This window comes from Cibotium barometz, chromosome 54 (assembly GCF_041138505.1).
Source record: "Cibotium barometz isolate CiBa-2024 chromosome 54, ASM4113850v1, whole genome shotgun sequence".
In the NCBI taxonomy this organism is placed as follows: Eukaryota; Viridiplantae; Streptophyta; class Polypodiopsida; order Cyatheales; family Cibotiaceae; genus Cibotium; species Cibotium barometz.
Genome location: NC_141099.1, coordinates 37864649 through 37885818, shown reverse-complemented (window position 1 = coordinate 37885818; position 21170 = coordinate 37864649).

Here is a 21170-nt window from a genome sequence, read left to right as displayed (position 1 = left end):
ATTCGACTTGGGAGTCGGTTGAGATTGTTCAGCGCAGTTCTCCTTCTTTTCATTGCAAGAGTGCAATGTTTTGAGAGAGGGGAAGTATGTTATATGTACATTATGTGTGCTATATTATATACACATTACGTGTGCATATACTAGGAGGCTAACCCACATTAGGCTTGTGAGCATGGGAGCATGGGAACAAGCTCTAGTGGAGCATGGGTTAGGACTAACCTTAAGGTTTAAGGTTAGGGTCAGGCATCCAAGGGTCACACATGAGGAATGGAAAGTCAAGAGTCACTTGAGGACCCTCCTATATAATAGGGGCATGGGGCACACTCAAGGGAGCTTGGGGGCTGGGAGGTTTGGGCTCCATGAGGCCAAGGCTATGTTATGCTCTCTTTGTAGAGGTTCATATCTACTCACCTACCATTTCACACTATAGCTATATGCTATTGGATTGTGTTATACCTCTTGATGGTATGGGACATCAAGGTAGAGGTATGATGTATTTCATTCATTATTCATGTGTGCATTCCTTGGGCTCGGGGGTGGTTGGGTGGTTGAGTTTATGCCTGTTTTATGCATGTTTTATGCATAACAATTATCTAGAGAGATCTTAGGGTTTTAACATGAGACGACCACGGCGGTTGTGGGGGTACATAGGTGGCATGGGTGCGCTATTACGTGCTGCTATTCACACAGCACAGCAAAGTTGTTGCTATTTGTTATTTGTTGTGTGTTGTTTTGCTATTTGTTGTTTACTATTTGCTACTGTTTTTTTGTTGTTTTTGCACTACAACAAGAGAGATAGAGCATTACCAAGCAATGGCTATGTGAGAAAGAGAAAGAGCACGCAATGAGAGAAAAATCAAGAGCAAGAGCAAGAGCAAGAGAAAGCTATGGCCATGGCGACGAGAGCAAGAGCACACAATGAGAACAAGAGAAGGACAAAAATCACTACGCGCAAGAGAGAGCTTTTCCCCCTATCTTGGCTATGGCTTCCTCATGGTTTCCTTCTCCTCCACACTTAGCAAATTTATTTTTACAGAAGATAAGAGATAAGCCTAAAGTTGCAATTGATTGGTTCTCAAACCTTAGAGTGGACCCGCCGGCCCTGGTTCACACGGACGACCTTGGCTCTAATACCAATGTGACGCTATGGTCACTCCTCATCCACGCACTATAGTTACTATGACTACACAGAGGAGAGGAGCTCCAAAAAGTCACCACCCAGCCATAGAGAGAATGAGGATAAGACTACTCACTACCATATATAGGGGCATGCCTGCTCACACATGCCCTCATAAAGAGAATGTAGGGGAGAGAGAGAGAGCTTGAGTTCCTTGCAAGAAAACACACACACAAGAGTGTGCGAGACATAAGAGAGATGGATGGTTGAATTTTCTTCTATTGTTTTCTCTTCTCTATAACCATATAACTAAAAGTTAAGAGTACATACATAAAGGGAAAGTACTCTCCTATAATAACATATAAATGGTCATTCTATGGTGTGAACCTGACTATATGAGTTGGCACTATAACTATACCATAACTCTAGTACTCCAAAGTGGCTGTTACACAACCTATTGTCCACTGGCAGCATATCAACCATAATCTCACAAACCATGCCAGTGACATAAGTGCGCAAGCTATCACCCAGGCGGGGGGTCATTAATGTCCATCTCGTAACACTAGTTGAGCTTGATATCTGAACACTCTCTCGTGAGCCCAACTCCACACACTACACTCCAAGTAAGCTCCTAAACTTATGGAGCTTCTCTGTTCCTGATGCCTTCATGAAGATATCAGCCACCTAATCCTTTATGCTAAGATATACCAGATCTACATCACCTTCTAAAACCTTCTTCCTTACAAAGTGATAGTGCATCTCAATTTGCTCTATTCTAGCATGGTATATTGTGTTACTAGCCAACTGTATGCTACTCATTTTGTCACAATAAATGACAACTATCCTATCCACATGCTCACCCATATCACCAAGTAAGTTCTGAATCCGATCTACCTCACAAGCTGCCATAGTAGCAACACTCTACTCTGCCTTTGTACTTGACAAGGCAACTGTTGTGGCTGGTTTTTACTACTCCAACTCACAACATCACTCCCAAATGAGAATATTAAACCACCAGTAGATCTCCTCTCTACAACACTGCCAATCTAATCAGCATCTGTGTACCCATGTAGCTGTATTTCTATACTAGCCTCATAGAAAAGTTCATAATTAATTATGGACTTTATGGACCCAAGAATCCATCTAGCTCCATCCAAGTGTGGATTCCTAGGGGCCTACATAAATTGACTCATAAGTCCAAGCCTAGTAATGGTCATGTAGATCAATCTACCCTACCCACTATATGCATGTACATAGTGGGCTCCTCCAAAAGATCACTTGTATCTGTGGAAAGCTTTGTGTTATGCTCCAATGGCACTGAAATAGGCTTACAGCCTATCATCCCATACTTGCACAACATGTCCAATACATATTGCCTCTACAATAACAAAATCCCATGAGGTTATCTCACCACTCTATGTCCAAGAAATACTAGAGCTCACCCAAATCCTTCATCTCAAACTTCTACTTCAAAATCCTCCTGACATTATGTATGTTGGCATCACTATCAATCAAGTCATCCACATAGATAACTAATACCATGATCCCTCTATCTATAAAGTGAAAAATTTGCATTGGATATCTAAAATCCAAAGGTAAAGTGAAAAATTTGCATTGGATAACTATCTATCTATAAAGTGAAAAATTTGCATTGGATATCTAAAATCCAAAGGTAACAAGATACTCCCCAATCTTGTTTGACCATGCTTTGGGTGCCTGCTTCAAGCCATACAAGGCTTTGTGTAGCTTGCACACAAAATCTAGGTGTGCATCACTCTCATAACCCAGTGGCTACATCATGCATACTTCTTATTGCAAATCACCATACAAGAAGGCATTCTTTACATCCATCTGATGTAAAGACCAACACTTTGCTACAGCCATAATAATGATAGCTCTCATGGTTTCCATTCTTGCAACCAAGCTAAATGTCTCCTCATAGTCAATGCCATAATTCTGTGCGTAGCCCTCGGCAACCAATCTTGCCTTATACCTTCTTACTGAACCATCATCATTATGCTTGACCTTATATAGCCACTTACATCTAATTGCCTTCTTTTCCTTAGGAAAAGGCACTAACTCCCATGTAACATTTGCATCCGATACTACCATCTCCTCATTCATGGCATCTTTTCATTTCTTATTTCCAAGTGCCTACTCAAAAGAAGTGGGCTCCAAGTCCTGGATTGCTTTAACCATGTAAGCGTAATGATGGGATATATATCCATCATATCTCAACTTGTCAATAGGGTAACTAACCCTCATAGACCTACGTACACCTGGATCACTGCCAATGTCCTCAAAATAGCCCTCGTTCTCCTTACACTAGGAGCGACCACAGATAGAATGCCATAGTCCTCATCAAGGCTCTGCTTAGAGATGCTAGAGTCACCATCCACATATGAGTGATTTGTTGATTGATCAAGCACAAAAGGTTGATCTATCTTTTCCTTTCCTTTGCATGATACATGTGTACCTATATCTATCCTCAACCTGACTGACCATGGACTAACATTGGATCCATTTCTAGAGGACTCTCAAGGTCCACTAAGCACTTGTGATTGTTGCTCTACATGTGGTGCAACATCAACACTTCTTATATCTACATCTTCTGTTGCCTTCACTACTCGTGCATACTAGCTACTCATCTCGTCAAAGGAAAAATCTCTACTTATTACTCGCATCTCATGAGTGGTAGGGTTATAACATCTATAACAATTCTTCTCCATAGCATAATGAAGAGCCTTGTGAACGTTAGGGTCAAGCTCATCATCTTTAGAAAGAGGGTCTGGCTGACGGCCACGGTCTCCTCGTCTCACGATTCTGCCAAAAATGATATATTATTAAATTTTAATGTTGATATCATCCACGAGATCCTAAGACTTAAGGGATTCTGAAAACAATTTCTTAAACAAGATAAATGATCTTATTGGAGATCTATGAAATATGTCTGATAATAGATTTTTCTTTATCTCAGTTCGTCCATAAATAATCACTTATACAGCAGGGATTTTTTCTCCAGAAAACATTTCTTTATTTCTTTATCTCAGTTCGTCCATAAACAATCACTTATACAGCAGGGATTTTTTCTCCAGAAAACATTTCTTTATTTATATAAAAGTTTCAATATGTACATAGAGCAGATCGGCTCCAGAAATCAAAATCTCCTCGGGAGACACATAAGACGGCAGTACTGGGCCATAGCCATGCCTTGATACAAAGGTTCACTTACTACCAAGGGAGCTATTATCTTCTCCTTAGGAATAAAGCAACTAAGGAGTCTGTAGATTTGGCATGAGAGTCTGAACTTCCGAGGCGTTGAATGATATAGAATGACACCATGCACCACTTTCAACTTTATCAGAATCATGGCCAATGAGAGGTTTTGCCTCAGCGTTGCATGTCGGTCACAAGAGGCGTGGACATACTGCCCTGCAAAAAACACTTATGCTGTCGTCTCTCCGGTTGGGTCAGGAAAATATAAATCCTCGAAATGGCGTGCGAGTCTGACTCGGCTTGTTCGAGTTGCAGTGGAAGAGATGAGATGCTCAAAGGAGGCGAACATAGTCATGTCTTGTGTGATTGGGTGAGGTCGGGAATACTAGATAAGTACCAGACTTCCATCTATAAAAATAATTTCTTTGATTAAAAATTCTTCATTAAAGAAGCTTACGGAATGAAAATACATTATGAAAATGCTTTTTTATTTTGAGTTTTTATTATCAATTTCTGAGAAGAATTCGTTTATCCTTATTAACTCTCAACAAAGCTCTGATACCAACTGTGAGGTCCCCTGCCCGCTCCGGGCCGGCGGCGGCGGCGCAAGCGGCGTCGACCTCCTCACGGGGCGGGGTCCACGCACTCCGAGCCACGCCCGCGGATGTCAGAGACGAGAGACTAGCCCCGGGCAGCCCTGGGCTCGGAAGACTCCCCTTACCCCCAGAAGGCACGGGTGATTTCGCCAATTGGGAAAAATCTTCTAACGGGGAAATTACTATAACGAGTCAAGTCTTAACTAGATAAACTGATTTGACCAAACCTGAAGTCACATGGTCAGATCAAGAAGAGACTTGCACTTGGTCCATGGAATCATCGCTTTTTTCCTCATTTACGAGGCACAGCCAATGATCCCCTCCCACAGAACAAGGTCTTCTTAAGATTCAAAACTAAATAATGTAACTAATCATTTGTAGTTGTTTCTTAGGAATCCTCCAATCCAGCCTAACCCCATCCGAAATCCGACCACTGAATTCATGGGATTCCTTTATAAAGATTTGGTTGGGTTTTTGCCCGGGTACCGAGGAAAAGAGTTCCTAGGCCCCCTAGCCGGCGATTCATGCAAAAAATCAAGGTAGGCATACCACGTACACACCCAATATGAAATTGCCATTTATAACAGATTTAACTCGCTTTAAAAATAATCCTTCAATAGAAATGATAATATTTTTTATCATTACTCTCCAAAATTCCGAGTCCATTGTAGTACGAAAATGTATCCTCTGAACTCTCCGTTAAAGACCAGCCGGCCAACCAACAACGAGATTCAATATTAAAATTTGGTTCCCAAAAATCATTCCTTTTTGTCCATCCGAGATCTTCCTCGACGTACGCATGGGTGTCTTAGAGCAACCATGAGCCCATGCATCGCCTGGTTCAGAACCCTCTAGGATCCTCCTTAGGTGTCCTAGCACTTCACTCACAGACCGCTTCGTTGGTCCTCACCCATCGTACACCAAAAGTGCACCATTTTAACCGCCGCTGCCGTACCGAGGTTGGTCAAGGCTTTGCCGCGAGCAAAGTCCCTTGACGACTCCCCGCCAGTTGTTCCAACAAACCTCCTCTTAGAAAAACATAAGCCAAATGCTTCCTCTAGCATTCTTGCGTGAAACAGTCCTTTGAATGAAAAACAGAAGTTCCAATGCAAGTAAAATTCTAGTTTGAGATCGGTTCCAAAAACCCTTTTTCCATAATTCCCAGTTTGAGGATCCTTGATTCTCTCATGAGGGTAATCTGCCCATCATTTTGTCCAACTAGATTCTTGGTGAGTTTGGTCAAGGAAAAACTAGATTAGTTTTAGTAGTCTATTCTTTGGATTTAGTAACTAGAATTGGTCACGAAGTTTTTGTCTGATTTCGATCGAGAGGACAATTAGGTTTACTGTCCATCCCTCACGTAGTCTAACCAATTTCATTTGGTTTAGTTCTACAAGGATTCCCTTCAGATAAACATCTAGTTTTAGGTAATTATCAATTTAGTGATTTTACCAATTAAAGTATCCAAAGATATTCCTTCTATCACATAATTTCTCAACCTTAATTCATTAGGTAGAATTATGGTGGAAATTCATCTTTTGATACTAGAATTTAATTAAAATCCATCTTTTCTTAAATAACATAAAAATTCTTCTTTTAACTAAAATATCAATACCTAATTTTTTGAATAAGCTTGAAATCATTCTTTTTCTCATTTCAATGAGTGTAATCCAATTGTCATGGGAATTCCTCTTTTACCATAAATTAAATTTCTCTAAAATTCTTCTTTACAAAAATTACATAAAAAAAATATCCATTAATTCCATTAAGTTAAAAATCCCACTTTTCTCATTTAAATATTTGAATTCCAATATGGTGGGAACTCCTCTTTTATCATTTAAATTTATCTATACAAAAAGATACTTTTAACTAAATTTTCTCTTAAAATTTAAATAAAAATCTTCATTAATTCCTTTACACTAGGAATTACCCTTTCCTCATTTAAATATTTGGAATCCAATATAGTGGGAATTCCTCTTTCACCATTTAAAATTTATGTATGCAAAAAGATAAATTTAACTAAATTTTCTCTTAAAATTAAATAAAAATCTTTGTTTATTCCTTTACACTAGGAATTAAACTTTCCTTATTTAAATATTTGGATTCCAATATAGTGGGAATTCCTCTTTCATCATTTGAAATTTATCTATACAAAAATATAAATTTAACTAAAATCCTTCCTTAATTTTTAAATAAAATGTACACTATTTTAGCATTCTAATTTTTTTCTCTTAGTTCATTGGAATACATGGATTTCCATTGTCATGGTGGGGATTACTCTTTTAACATAAAAATGAATTACTAGAATTTTCTCTTTTTTCTAATTTATTATTTATGCATAAACATAAAAACTAATTTTTATTTTCATGATTACAATGAGAATCATTTAATTAATCTAGGATGATCAATCCTAGAATATGGTAGGAAGTCCTCTTTTCATAATATAGATGAAAATGATTTATGTGTTTATTTTCCAAAAATTTTGCCACAGCTCCGCTGCTCTTACTGATAATTATAAATTTGAAAGAATAATGTTTAGTATTATTCATGTGATTATAATAACCACTAATTGGATCATTAAGAATAATATTTAGTATTATTCATGTGATTAGAATAACCAATAATTAGATCATTATCCAATTATGGATTGATTCTTAATTTTACCATAAATTAAATAGCATAAAAGTATTAAAAAGCCATTATTTTGGCCTCCAATTAGACAAGCATAGAAATTACTTTTAGATTGGAGAAATGCTTCATGAGAAGCTCCATTTGAATTGAGAATAGGTCATAGGAATGACCATTCTTTGGGGGAGAGAGAGAAATGCTTAAAAACCATTATAAATTAAGCATAAATGGAAATTTATGTGTTTCTTCATTACAATACATTAAAGAACTTCAATAGTATTAAAAAGCCATTTAAATTAATGCTTCTCAAGCTTGAGAGGGGTTGAGAAGAGAAACATTTGGAGATTTAAGAAAAAGAAGACAATAATCCACACTTTACCTTTTAAATTACTTGATTCTTTGATCAGAGTGGAGGATCCCAACCAATTGATCCCAACCAATTAATTGGTTGGGTATGTTGTAGGAGTCTCCAAGGAAGATTGAAGAGAGACAGGAGCTCCAATCTCTTCAATTTGTAGAGGGTTTTTAGAGGATAATAAAAATAAGCTTAACTTAGAGTAATACCGACATAGTTTAGTTCACAGATGAGAATACAAAGGAATGAGGGTCTATTTATAGGTGAGGGAGGCCACTAACTGAGTCCAACTGAGTTCTCGAATTTTTCACTTTTAGTCTGGCTAAATTTGGACAAGATTTGGACCAGTTTGGCTCCCTTTTTTATTTGGTTTAATCTAGGAGAAAGGAGAAATAAAAATATCCTATTATTTTTGAGTTTAAAACTCATCCACATATGTGAAATAGGTGTCTCCTTGAAGGGCCCCCTTTTCCTTACCCATGTGTCAAAAATGAATGATTACTCCAAAATATCTCGTTTTTTTACTAATACTTCATAATTTTTAACTAATAAACCTAGTACTTAGTCAACTCTTCATCTTATATGGGCATTTACTCATTTTTGGGTATTTTCTTTTATTCTTTGGATTTATCTTATCCCAACACTTGGATTAATCTTATTGGTCCATAGGAACCTTAATTGAACCATAATAAAAAAAAAATTCAAAAATCTTGACCCTTAGGCTAAGGTCTTCTAAATCAATTTTTATTAATTCCTATTGTACCTTGGAAAATATGTTTTGATTTTTTATTTTAGGAAAATATTTTTTTGATATTTGTAGAATTTATTTATCCAAAAATATCCCAATATTGATTTACCACTCTCTAGAAATTTTTCTCACTAGGCAAAACAAGGAAAAATAATATTTTCTTGTATTCAGAAACATAGAATGATTGCAAGGGATTGAAGTAGAGGCTTATTTGTTATTCAGGTTGAGGGGGAATCTTACATGAGGAGAAAGTGTTGATTTTGTAGAAGCCTCCTTTATGAACTCCATTGGCCCCAACCGAGACTGTCTTTCTGTCAACCACCTCATCATAAAAAAAACTCTAGGTCCCTTCTCAGCCAGGCATGTGAACTGAAAACAAGTTCTTTGGAATCCGAGGCACATGTAAAACTTCATGGAGAATAGCAGAGGAACCAAGAGAACCATTACCAATGCCAATAACCGGTAAGGAAGCTTCATTCACCAATGCGAATTGAAGAAAAGAGTAGCCTAGTAATCCTCAAAAATATGAGAAAGTTTGGTCATGTAGGCGAAAGCACCACTATCTCATCCACTCAGCCTCTCTTAGTGTGTTACTAACCTGTGTGGAAGAAGTTATATCTATGATCATGAGAAAATCATCCTTGGAGAGGTACCTTGGAGAGGTAGGGGGAGAATCTGTAACTACCATGTATGCCAATTTGGCATTTCCCTCATGCTTCACCTTTTCCTTTCCTTTGTTCTTATTAGAATCCTTGTCAAAATCCTCAGAGTTATCTTTGGCTTTGTATTTGGCTTTGGTTGCCTAAGAACTGTCATGTCAAGAAAATCATCATTCCTCCATGTAGCCTAATCTGTCACAAAAAGAACACTCCATGGTTTTGTTACCTTTGGCCTCTATAGCATCCTTCTTGCCCTTCCCTTGTTGGGAAACTTTGTTCTTGTTGTTGTTGGTTTTGTTGCCTCCTCGTCCTCCTTTAAGATCGTCAGACGACTACTTGAGCTGAGTGTCGCCACGGCACATGCTCGGCTAGCAAAGTACATAAGGATTTGGTTCTGTCAGAGAACCGTTTTGAGCTTTTATCACAGCACCCACCCATCGGTGACGATGGGCCCCCTCTAGTCACTCCTATGAGGTCCCTCTAGCCCCTCTAGTTTGGTGGTTGCTTACCCACCGCCGAGATTCCTTCTCTAGTTCTCAGGTTTTCCAATGAGGTCAGTTGGCCCCACTAAACCCCTAGTGATCCCCTCCCAACACCCTCCCTCTCCGCCGATGGATCACTCCTAGCCAGAAAATTGGACTTGAGTCCAAAACTATAGGTGTTAAGGTATCAAGGGAGATTTAAACTTCAATCCAAAATCTCACTAAGAGGAGATTTGAACTCAAGTCCAAATCTCTTTGAATTGAGAGAAGATTTAGACTCAATTTCAAATCTTTAGATATTAAGGGTCCTTAATACCTTGTGTGTAATCTATCCAAATACATATGGATTGACTAACAACACCATAGACCTAGTTTTTATACCAAAATTCACATAATAATTCATCTATAATCAACAACGCAAGTCATGTAAGTTATTAGAAACGCTAAAATGAAAAAACTTCTAAATATTAAAATTCATATATTTAATGTCAACTATGTCATCAAATTGCACTACACAAAACATTATCAAATAATAACATCTACAAAAAACATGTTTCAAGGAATGTTTTAAAGACCTGAATTCTCCATCTGGTTTTCAAACATCTTGTTAATATTGGCATCTAGGTGGGCCTCTAGGTTTTGCTTTGATGTCTCTGTAAGATTGGGTAGAGCATGTGTAGAGCTTTCTTTGTTAAGACTCTCCAAATCTGCACTAATAGTCTTCTGTGGTGTTTCATTTTCAATGATCCCTGCCCAAGCACTAATGTTTGAGTTGGTTTGTGCATATTGCCAACAAAAGGATTCCACTTCCTTCTTCTCTTACACACTAAGGACCATTGAAATCGTCCTCCTTTTAGTGCCAATGGCCAATTTTGCTGCAACTCCAGATGCAATACATCAAAGACATACTTGTCTTCTCTGCTTTAATGATTGATTCTTTTTTTCTCTTTACCAATCTTGCTGCAGCAACTTCAACATCCACTTCCTCTTCATCTTTAGAGTCCTCATCATCGTGGAACATAGTACCAGCACTGTCTAGTATTGTTGACTTTTCTACTCTCTCACAGTAGCGTTTAATGTCATTAAACTCTTTTTCTTTGCTGACGATTGCTTGTACGAAGTGACTAGATATGGCAAGTCTTACATAAGTGTCTATTTCATTTTTGAAGTCCACGCTACCAGTCTCCATCACATACTTGCCAGCCACATTTTGTAAAGCATTCTCTAGTGCATACATCTATTTTCTTGAAACAAAGGAAAGTAGAATAAACTGCACCGGATCAAAGATAATGGACATTAGACCCTTGAGTAGTTGCTTAAACTTCTCAGTGTCCCAAAAGATGTTGTGTGCACCATGTACTGCATCCACGACGATAACAATTCCAACTGCCATGGGATCTTGGTAAATATTATGAATAAATTCAATTCCTTCCATATTAGGTCCCACTTGAAAGATACTCCATGGCAAAACACTAATACCAGAAGATTGACCTAGACTTTCTTTGTGTCCCTTTATCCATCTAATGTAACCCTTTGTAGCTTGTGGCAACGGTCCTACCTCTTTTCCTCATGCTAGTTTCTTCTTTATCCAAGTATTACAACAACCAATAATTTTTTCATATAGTTCTAGTGTGATGTTGTAATACTCCTTACACTCCTTCCAAGATCTTTGAGCTCCATTAGCTGAATTTGTATTAATAAATGGCACCAGCTCATCTTGCAAGACCTTGTCTTCTTTCATTTGCTTTGATCTATCGGCCATGTCAATGTTATCAATGTCTAATTTGCTCTTTCCCAACAATAGAGTTTTTCCATTAAGGATCTCCCCTTGGATTACTCTAATCTTCTCCTCATCTAGCCCTTGTAAGCATCAGAACATTGTGACAATTCGTTGCCTCCCACCCTTAATTCCAGCGCCACTTGGACTTCTTTGTGATGGAAGGTCTCCTTTCATGTAGGCCTCTATTATGATGATCCAATTTTTGAACAACACATCATCAGTAGATGTGATCATGTGTGAGTCCTTTGTAGCAAAGCCATCACCAAAAGCCACCTTTCTAGTCTCCAAGAATCTTTGTTTACAAAAATACCATACTATTACATGAATATTGATTGTTTACAAACTATTTTGTAGAAGATTTGGACTTAAGTCCAAATCTTCCTTCAATGCTGAGAGATTTGGAATCAGGTCTAAATCTTATTTCAATCCATGTAGATTTGTACTCAAGTTTAAATCTCTTGTGATTAGAGAGACTTATATTCAAGTCCAAGTTTATAGGCATTGGAAGGAGATTTGGACTTGAGTTCAAATCTTTTAGTCTTGGGGGGTGCACTACTAGAAAACCCTAGGTATCTTGTGCATTCAAGAGGTATTTATGCAAAGGTCATTGAGTAGTTGAGGTATTGCACGAGGTTTGATATTATACAATTGGATTTATTCCATGCAAAGGTCATCGAATTGAGGTATTGCACAAGGTATGATATTTTACAGTTAAATTTATTCCGTGCAAAGGTCATCGAGTTGAGGTACTGTACGAGGTTTTTAAGCAATGGGAATGATGGAAATGCTAGCATTATTCATGAATTATTTATGGATTATCATGTGCAAGCGAGCTTGATCACCTTTAACTCGACGCATTTATGAGTTGTTTCGTGGGAAACAGTCGATCACTAGCAAAGTTGGTGTGTGCATAGTGTGTATGTACTATTGAATTTCTTTGAAGCAATATATATTCTGATTTTATTTTTTATCTAACAATCTACTTTTCAGTTTTAATTCTCTATGAGTACAGGTCATACATCACATGTGAAATGTTTCGACCGACTCTTTATGTAACTGAGGAGGACAGTTGCATTTTGAATGGGGAAGAATGTTGGAATCATTATAACATGCGAACACTCTCAACCATGATGATTTATGTAGAAATCCTATATTCATGTATGGCCATGCACTATTATGTGCACATTATTTGTATACACGCACTCTTCACGTGAGAACACCCTCTTGTATCAAAAGTCCTAAATTGGGAAAAACTATAAATACCCACTGATGAGGGGACCATTCATGGCACTCAGTTGTGGGGCGGATTGAGCCAATGCTTCTCTCTCTCTTCCTCTCCCTACATGTTGAAGCTTTCATGGTATTCTTGGTATGTATGTTTCCATGCTTTATGTGGTTTTATATGTCTCATCTTACTTCCATAGTGCATGGCCATACATGAATATAGGGTGTCTACATAAATCTTCACGATTGAGAGTGTTCACATAAATGATTCTACCGATTCCAACATGTAGCTACCCATTGGAAGCTACCGACATGTCATCTTGGTAGCTCTACTGACATGCCTAGGTAGCTACCAGTATGAGTTGGAAGCTTCCGACATCCCTAGGTAGCTACCGACATCCCTAGGTAGCTACTGACATGCCTTGGATGCTACCAACATGCATTGGTAGCTACTGGATGCATTGGAAGCTATTGGATGCATTGGCAGCTACCGGCATGCCTAGGTTACTACGGGCATGCTTATTCAAAAGTCTCATGCATGTTGCTTATTCATAAGTCTCATGAATAAAGCTTATGGATAAGCCTCATGCATAGATCTTATGCATATGGTACATGCGTAGAGCTTATGCATATGGCCTTATGCATATACGGTCTTATGGATATGGCTAATGCATAAGTCTCATGCATGAGGCTAAGGCATATGGCCATCTCTTGAGAGAAGCATAGCTCTCTAAAGGCTATCCGTAGAGCATGGAAAAAATAACAAACCCTATTATATATAAAAGCATAAGAGAAGAAACATACAAGAAGAGATCTCTTACCTTGTGAGACTTGTATGTATTGAAAACCTACAAAATAAAACCAAATTAAGAAAAAAAAGTATTAATAACGAACCCGAATCTTAAAAGCCCTAAAACTTACAAACTTGATAAACATGTAAAACCGTGAAAGAAGAAACATGCAAGAAACAGATCTCTTGTGAATCTTGTATGTGTTGAAAACCTACAAAATTAAACCAAGTTACAAAAAAAAAGTATTAAGAAAAATCAACCTACATCTGATGCAGTTCGATTATTATTGTTCTTTGCAGATCCACTCCCTTCGCTTCTCACATTTACATTGCTTATTGCTTGGACATTTGCACCACCGTTTCTATTATAATGATCCTAAAACACAATAAAACTAACACAAGTGAAAATTAATTTTGAAAAAACAAAGAGGTTATGGTTGTAGGAATGTATATACTTGCCCTTCTTGCCAAGCATATATCCTTCATCTTGAACCCTTTCAAATAGAGCTTCCAAACATCATTGTAATGCAAATCATATTCATCTTGTGTAGGGGGCAATTCACTATTTCAAGATATAGAAATACAAACAAATGAACATTACAATTATGTTGTTATTTAAGATAATCTTCTTTAATTAAAAGATAAGATACAGTTTGAGGCTAATATATACATACAAATATTGTTGATATAGACTCCTCCTTCACGTGTAACATCACACCGTAAGTTATTTGCCATCTATCCAAGAAGAAACATAAATACTTAAAACTCTTATGCATACTCAAATGCATGAGTCTTGTGCATATGGCTATAGCTACCATCATGCATTGGAAGCTATGAGCATGCATTGGAAGGTATCGGTATGCATTGGAAGCTACCGACATGCCTAGGTAGCTACGGACATGATTGGAAGCTACCAGCATGCATTAGAAGCTACCAGCATGCCTAGGTAGCTACCGGCATACATTGGTAGCTATCGGCATGTACTGGAAGCTAATAGCATGCCTTCGTTATGTTGGAATCGGCAGAATGATTTATGTGAACACTCTCAACCATGAAGATTTATGTAGAAACCCTATATTCATGTATGGCCATGCACTATTGTGTGCAAATTATTTGTATACACACTCTATTCGTGTGAGAACACCCTCTTGTATCAAAAGTCCTAAATTGGGCAAAACTATAAATACCCACTGAGGGGACCATTTATGGCACTCAGTTTGCGGGGCCGATTGAGCCAATACTTCTCTCTCTCCCTCTCCCTGCGTGTTGGAGATTTCATGGTATTCTTGGTATGTATGTTTCCATGCTTTATGTGGTTTTAAATGTCTCATCTTGCTTCCATTTGCAACAGTGGTATCAGAGCTTCACTTTCGGGGTTGCTTTTTTGTGCTTTTTTAAATAGGTTAGGTAAATCATGTTTTCTACCTGATAGGTCAAAGATTAAGATTTTGACAACTTCTACAAAGTTGTAGAGCTGGTTGTCAACTTTACAGTGCACTACAAAGTTCCTCAATCGGAGCTCTCTAGCAAAAAGTATGACCAGATTAGTGGACTGCTATCCGTGGTTGTTTTTTTGTGTTGTTTTTTAAAAAACTCATTGCATAAATCGAATTTTTTGACCTAATAAGTCATAGATTCAAATTTCAACCTCTACAAAACTGTAGATCACAGTTCAAGCTTTTCAACGCACTAAAGTGCTCCTTAATTAGAATTCATGAGCAAAAGTTATGATTAAAAAAAGTGACTTCTATTTGTTTAAGGAAAAGTAGCGATTGGAGAGATAAGTGATTTCTCTTACTTGATATGATTTTTGTTAATCTCTATATAATTAAAAAATGATTAGTAAGAAATTTTCTAATTTTCTACCTTCTTCTACTCTCTTCTTTGTTTTGTGGTTTTATGTTGAAGAAGAAAAAAGAAGATCAAGAGAAGGAAGAAGAAGAATAAAAAGCTAAGTTTTCATCTCTTTGTTTCTCTCTACCACTTCTTTCCTCCTTGAACATGCTTAATCTCTTTTTCTATTTTTCTTTTTCTCTCTCTCTTACAAACATAAAAAGAGAAGAAACATACAAGAAGAGATCTCTTACCTTGTGAGTCTTGTATGTGTTGAAAACTTACAAAATAAAACCAAATTAAGAAAAAAAAGAACAAAAACAAACCCAAATCTTAAAAGCCCCAAAACTTACAAACCCTATAAACATGTAAAAGAATGAATGAAGAAACATACAAGAAAGAGATGTCTTGTGAGGTTTGTATGTGTTGAAATCCTATAAAATTAAGTCAAGTTAAGAGAAAAAAGTATCAAGAAAAATCAAGATCTCTTACCATATGAAGCTTTAATGGAGAGCTCTTAACTAGGGAAAAACAAGAAGGGAAAATACTTGTAATGGTTAAACTTCAATTAGACAAGAAAAAGAAGAAAAGAAAAACTTAAAAGAGAGGAAAGAGAAAGGAAATACTCACAAGAAAGCTTTCATGGAAAGCTTGTTCCCATAGGAGATAAAGAAAAATAGTAGACATACCTTGCTTGAGCTTAAGGAGGATAGGGTAGGAGAGATAGAAGTGATAGATAAGACATAAACCTACAAAAAAACTCAGAGTACGAGTTTATTGTATTCAAAAGATAAAAACTATGCGATAGTAAAAGACGCGGCAAAAGCGAGATATTTTTACAGTATAGCAGTGTTTTCTTGCTGCTATATACGCTACTGAGCAGTGATATTTCATTGCAAAAACCGTTGTTAAACAACAAGAAAACATTGCAGAGCAGCAACAAATTACTGCTCAGCATTGTTAAAACCACTGATATTTTCCTTCTGAAACACTTCTAAAAAACATTGTTGTGCTCCCAATGTGTTGTAGTGTATTCTGTCCCTCTCCACTACTCTCAAGCTTTCATGGAAAGCTTCATTCCTTTCTTCTTTACTCTCAAGCTTTCATCGAAAGCTTTATCCCTGCTTTGAGGTGAGCTTTTCTCTTCCTTCCCCTCTCTTTTCTTTGTCTTTATCCTTTCCCTTTGCCTTGCCCTAACCCTAGATTCTACATAGAAGTGCCGAGATAGAGCTTTGATGGAGAGATCTCCATCAAATCTCTCAAATTAGAATTTCTACATAGAAGTGCCGATGATGGAGAGCTCTCCATCAAATCTCTCAATTAGAATTTCTATTTAGAAGCAAAGGTTAGGGTTTCATAAACCACAAGCTTTGTGTTAAGTTTGTATTAGGGTTAGGGTTAAAAATACTCACCTTGTTTTTCTCCTCTTCCCCTTCGCCTCTTTCACTTCTCCTATTGCTTTCTCATATGTTAAAATGTAGACTAAGTATACTTTCTAATTTTTTATTTTATTTTGTTGATATTTTCTAGGCTTATTCAAGTAAAAAACCCTAGCTTCTTGAGGTAAGAGCTTGTTAAGAATCATGGGTATCTAGAGCATGCAACATTGGAAATAATGGAAAGAAGAGGAGAGCAAGTATAAAAGAATGAACAAGCATAAGCAACTTACTGAATCATCATGAAGACATGATAGCTTGAGAGAGGACATAAGATGTATAGAAATCTTCTTATATTACTTTCTATTTCAGCCACTCCAAAGTTGGCTTACCCTTCTCCTTCATGTGTTACAAAAAGTAGGGTCTCTTGCCCTTTATATAGGGTCTACCAAGGGCTAGGGTTGATCCTTTTCCCCCCCACATGCCCACTTTATTTGAATGTGTTTACACCTCCATTACATATTCCTCTCATTCTTAACCTTATACATCATATATTTCAATAAAGCTCACTGCTTTATGCATAGGCTCTATGCATAGAGCCTATGCATAAAGCTTTATGCGTAGGCTCTATGCGTATGCTCTACGCAAAGCTCTATGCATAAAGTTGCCTTTATGCATAACTATTTATGAATGTTTTATGCTTCGAGCAATTGACTCTTATGCATGTATTTGGTTTGGGTTATATTTATAGGCAATCTCGATCCACCCATCTCAGGACCTAGATGTTACGAACCGGCTCAATATCATTAACCAATGATATCAAAGCAGGCATGGACTGAGTTTTCATAGACAAAGGTACGTTGAGACATCCCTTTTCACATACACATAGTTTATCCTTTATGCATTTTGTAAGTCAATTCATGCATTCTTATATGTAGGCCAACATAACATCAAGACAATCTATTCCATATGGCTAATCATCTCCATGGAGACAATCCACTCTATTGATAGGCGTAGATTCAAGTGGTGCATGCCCATCACGCTATGGTTGTGATGAGTCCACATTGCTAATGTCAGCTAGACCCACCCCCCGCTTTCTCACGTCCATCTTCACCATGATGTATAGGGAGTTTGGGGGGTCCAGTAGCGCCCCGAGGGGGAGGGGGGGAGCAGGTTGCTTTTGCTTTGGAAAAAGCGGCACTAAGTCTCCTGAACCATCTCTCCAATTGGGGGGTTCATCATCCACTCATTGTGAGCCACCCCTGAGGGAGAGCCATCCCACATCTTGATCCATGAACCCTACCATAATTTAGATGTCGATGGGACCCGCATGATGGATGCTAGAGGGAAGCAAGTCATCAACCGGATATGTGTACTTTCTAACTTGGAGTTCTGAAACTCCTTTAAGGAGTGGAAAGCACAGATGAGTTGTCTAAACATTATGTTATTGATGTGCTCAAGATTGAGTTTGTTGTTCCACATTCGGGGCTCACCTTCTCAAATGATTGGATGAAGAAGAGGATAAACTTAAGCTTTTTCTCTCTAATAGGAGAGCAAGCATTAAGAGAGCAGCCAAGGACAACATGGAGAAGCCAAGTGTTTGGAGTGGAGGCACGAGCAGAGCTTTATGAGGAAGCATCCAAGCGCTTTTCAACAATAAGCAGTGGCGAGTGCTTCATGACTATGGAAGCGAGGAGCGTCGCACTTTGGATCGAGAGGAAAATCCTCCTTTATTTCTTTCTTTGTAATTATCTATTTTACTATTTTTTAATGTTATCTAATTTGGTTTTATACTATATTTTTTCTTTTATCTTTTTTAATTATTTTTTGTAGAGGGAGATTGTTGGGCAACAAAAGAAGAGTACGATTATGGGTGTAGAGCCTCCTGTCCACAATTATGGGTTTGGATATGTACACGAGGTGTATGTTTGAAACGAGTCCATTTTGGGGACTCAAGCTGATGAGGTAAGTAACACATAAGCCCTTCTCTTATATATATGTTGCCTTTTATTATTTTATACTTACCTTACTTTTGTTTGCATGTATGTAGAATGTAGAGGAAGAAATGTAGAGGAAGAGGAAGATCTGGATTATGAACGTAAAGTGGGTGAAGCAAGTGAAGATGAAGATGAAGACGAAGATGAGTCAGAGGAATCCAATGAAGATTTTGATTAGCCATACATTCCTTGATTTTTTTTGTATATGGCCAAAAGACCTTACCAATCGAGCAATATAAATTATATTTTGTTCACTTGCAGTCTTCCCAGTTTTAATTTATTTTTCAAGTTTCTGTCTATTAAAAAAAAAGATCGGGGGTAGACTAGGGAATCCTGTGATGACTCCCTAATCTACCCTAATGTTTTTTTCCATGCAATGCAATCACTGCTGAGCAGGGATCTCGTTGCAACAAAAATAGCAATGTGTAGAGCAGTGAAATAGGCCCGATAGCTCCGTATCATTGTAGTTTTAAAAGCACTACTATTTTCGTTGCTAGACCATCATTATGTTGTAGTGATGGTCCTCCTATGTTTTGTTGAACTTCATAAGAAGGTCTCCTCTATATCTTGGGAAGTCTCTTCTTCCACTATTACTACTATGCCTAGCAAGAACCATAAAGCTATAACGCTTGGTGTTATTTCATGCATTATGATGAGGCCTATTATTATCGATCTTTTTTAAAGAAAATATAAACAACCTAGACATGCATTAGCTACATCACATCAAGTATGCGGATCTACACAACTTGGGCATGCTCTAACTTCCACGCATTTGGTGGTTGTTTCTATGCCAAGGGGAAAACGAGACACTCATCTAGGGAGTTGTGGTTCTATTTTGCAACTTGCAAACTCAATCATTTATATGTGCACAGTTATAAGATGGTTGCAATAAATATGGATTTGGCTAGATTTGAATCTAATAAGAAGGTGCATATGAATATTTCAAAGTTTGCAGTCATGGTAGTTGTCTTTGACATTGGTGCATGTGTTGAGATTTAGTAGTCATCAGCAACATATATTCTAATAGGGATAGGATTTCCACAACACAAACCATGAAAATTGTTTACATGTGAAATAAAGGAGAATAATAAACCAAATGACATCCAAATAAGTGAGGTATTTTTTTGTCCTTTTGTTCTAACTTGGGTTGCATATATTTCATATATGACAATTGAGAAAAAATGAATGTACCTCTTGTCATTGATCTTAATGTATGGTAGCACTTTCTTGTTGAAATGAAAGTCTTTGACCTTAATTATTGATGATGGATCAAATATTCAAGGATGAGGCCTTAATGTCAAGGCAAAAGCAAAGCATAGTTATTTTTTGACTTGAAAAGTGATGGGTGGAACCATAGTTGTATTCTGACTTGAAAAGTGATGGATAGAACCATACAACCCTAGAATTTGAAGGTTGATGTACCCTCCAAGGGGGTCAAAACCTTCACAAAAAGGGTGAAAACACAATTACCCTTCAAAAGAAGGGAAGAATTTTGGAAATTTTAGCTATATGCCCTTCCAATCTATTCATAAAGAACAGCTAGTTAAAGAAAATCCCTTCAAAAGGAAAAATAGGGGTACCCTTCAAATTCTAGGCCTGGAACCATAGTTGTTTTTTGACTCAAAAAGTAATGGGTAGGACCATAGTTGTTTTTTGAGGGCGTCACTCATTTTTTAATATTCCAATTGTAAAATACTTTCCAATTTTTAAAATGCCTGTCAAAAATTATACTTAAATAAAAAAACTTGGTAGTATTTCACCAAACCCGTAAGGCAGGGTGCCCTTCTAAAATCAAGCCCGGGTGGAATGAATCAATTCAAGCTCGCGGTTGAACTTTGCAAAGTCGTGGAGCAAAGGACAAATGCGATTGTTTTTGGGCACGTGTACCTACTATCTAGCGTAAATTTTCTAGTCAAAGAAGGGGCCGGTTCAAAGGTCGCCTCAACCCTTTTTTGTATGTATGGTGAGGATGACCAGAGAACAAGCAGCTACGATATTCTAAGGCGTATAACTTCTTCCCCTGGTAGCCCCTCTTCCATCAACCAGGCAGCAGGCGACTCCATGGCCGCCATGCAGGACACCTTGCATTATCCACAATCCAAGGACAATGAGAGGGAGCACAGTGGCTACCAGCCAGTCAGTAAACCACAATCTCGGCGGCCCACCATCACAAGAATGAGATCACCAGTCCACTTATAAGTGGCCTACAGAAGGATCATGATGCTGGCGCTGCGTATAATTTAGACTCAGCACCCGATTACAGTGTTCTCAGAAAGATAACCTCGCCTCCTGGGAACCCATGCTGCATTCATTGATCATAGGGGCAAACGCCCCAGGGGAAGCCTCGTGAGCTTTTCAACGTATCTACC